Below are 2,523 nucleotides of genomic sequence, written 5' to 3'. Positions count from 1 at the left end.
ACACGGTGGCTGTGAGGGACACGGTGGCTGTGAGGGACATGGTGGCTGTGAGGGACACGGTGGCTGTGAGGGACACGGTGGCCGTGAGGGACACGAGTGTTGGTGAAAGCGGCCGGGATAAATCCCAACTTCGTTTAAAAAGGGGAAATGGAGAAGGGGAATGTCCTGCAGCAAGGGCGAGCTGAGGGAGCCTCGCCCCCCGCCCCTCTCCCCATTTCAGTGGGCACAAGGTGGGGAGGGGAGGGGGCTCGGGACAGCAGCTCTGGGAACAGCAGCAGGGTCACCCTAGACGGGAATCAGGGCTCCGAATAAAATCCTCCAGGCTGCTCATTGCTGCTGGAATCCCGTCCAGCTTGTTCCCAGGCTCCAGCATCCCCCCAGCCAGCTGCTGGAGCAGCAGCGGAGCTGTTCCCAGCATCTCGGGATGAGCTGAGTCCTCTCTCCGAGCAGGAGCTCCGAACCCAGTGGGGTTTGCAGACCCAGAGCTCGGGTGTGGAGCTGCTCTCTGCCCCTTCAGGGGTGTTTGGGTGCCCCAAGCATAAAGTCCTCCCCAACCTGTGAGGATGGGAGAATTGGAATTAAAGGATGGGAGGGGGATCTGCACTCCTGGGAGGAGGTTTAGGTGAGGGAGGGGCTCCAGAGGTGCCTCTCACCCATTCCTACACCCCCCGTACCCCGTGTGGGTGTGAGGAGTCTCCCTGGGACACACCCAGGAGCACCCACAGGTGCACCCAGCTCCCCTCCAGCGGCCTGAGGGAACTGCTGGAGCTCATCATCCCGGGAAAGCTGGGAGCGATGGAGACAAAAAACCGAAGCACCAAATCCCCTCAGCACTTGGGACAACAGCCGAGCACCAAAATGGGATTTGAAATGGTCAGGGCTGATGGGAAGCAGGGTGGGATGTGCAGGGGAGCCTTTGGGAAGCGTCACTGCGGGTACAGGGGGGCCCTGTCCCCTTCCCAGCGCTCCTGGAGTAGCCAGGAAAGTTGGGGAACCCAGCTCCAGCCTCCAATTTGAATGGCTTTGATTTCTGTGGCTCCATCAACCCCTTCATGTTAATTAAATAAGGGTTGTTTGGTTTTTTTTGTGGGAGAAGGCCAGCTCTCATTTGCATACAAAATTAGCTGCACAATTATCCTGATGGGACATGCAAATGGGGTAAAGGCCGTGCCCCATTGGGCACTCGGACCTCTCCGCCTGCAGCCAGCCCTGTGTGAGCCCGGCTGTCGGCACCTCCATCCCGGGATGGGGGAATGCCAAAGCTCCCTGCAGCACAAACACGGCCCAGTCTGGGGGACAGGGACAGCCAGGGCCACCCCCAGCTGCCTTTGGTGGTGCTGGATCCGCCCGTGCCACCCCTTCGGCTGCTCTGCAGCCAGGATAAAGCCTGACCTGGGATATTTCTGTGCCCCTGGAGGAGCAGCCAGGTGGGATGATGGGTTTTTAAGCTCGGGGTGAGGATGGGCTTTGGGATTTCTCCTCAGCTGTGAGTCACGGATGAGCAGATTTGTGATGGGAAGGGGGAGAGGACACTCACAGCACTCCCGAGCTCCCCAGGACACCTCAGCACACACATCCCCCCTTTCCCTGCTGGCATCCCTGGCTCCTGATCCATTGGAAGGTGTCCCTGACCACAGCAAGGGGTCAGAATTAGCTGATCTTTAAGGTTCCTTCCAACCCAAAGCAGTGTGTGATTCCATGTTTCAGATGAAGCTGTGCCCACAGCCGAACACCTTCCTGGAAAATCCAGGGAGCACCGGGGAGAGGAATGCAGGACACAAACAAAAAACAGCCACAGCACCCCAGGCTCTTCAGGGAAGCACAAGCGTGGGGTGGGAGCTCGGGGCAGCCTCTTTAATTGAATTTCAGGGGTTGGGTTGTGCTCCACGCTGGGAGTTCATCACCCACTGCCCTCTCCCCCACACAATTCCCACTGAAATCCAGCTGGCTCAGGATTTTCCCACCCCTGGCTTCATTCTGCAGCAATTTGAGCCTCCTCTTCTCTCCATCCACCCCAGGGCAGCCTGTGCCGGGCTGTCAGTGCCCTGTGTGAACCCCTCTGTGTGTGTTTCAATGGGAAAAGCTCCCAGATAAATCCCTGGGATCCACCTGCTCCTGGCTGGATGTGTGTAGGGCAGGGGCCAAGGCTGTGTCCCAGGACTGGGGGTGTCCAGAGCTGGCCCCGTGTCCTGCTCATCCCAGGAGCAAGAAGGAAGCACTCACGAGCCAAAAACTGGGAGTTTTGTGTTGGGATAAACCCCTCCCCACTCCAAAAAGCCTCCAGAGCTTATTTTTTTCCTAGTGAAGGACAGCATCTTCCCTGCATCTCCTTTAAACCTATTTTAGGACCCAGAGCACTTGATGTGGTTGAATATCCTGGCATTTCCTTTTAATTTGGTGTCTGAAATGATGATGGGGACCCATCGGGAGCAGCCAGGACCGGTAATTACGACTGATGCGCAGTTTATAGAAGCACAGAAAGCGCACAAGAATAACCTGGGGGAGCACAAGAATAACCTGGGG

The 2,523-nt window shown here is 57.5% G+C and overlaps 1 protein-coding gene across 1 annotated transcript in view; it reads left to right on the top strand.

Annotated features, from left to right (window-relative positions):
* Positions 1-2,523, top strand: part of LOC107214040 (bone morphogenetic protein 8B-like) — a 20,894-nt gene that overhangs the window by 3,158 nt on the left and 15,213 nt on the right. The window lies entirely within an intron of this gene.

This window comes from Parus major, chromosome 23 (assembly GCF_001522545.3).
Source record: "Parus major isolate Abel chromosome 23, Parus_major1.1, whole genome shotgun sequence".
Taxonomy (NCBI): domain Eukaryota; kingdom Metazoa; phylum Chordata; class Aves; order Passeriformes; family Paridae; genus Parus; species Parus major.
The sequence above is the reverse complement of the archived record's forward strand: the minus strand, read 5'-3'. Positions and strand labels throughout refer to the sequence as shown.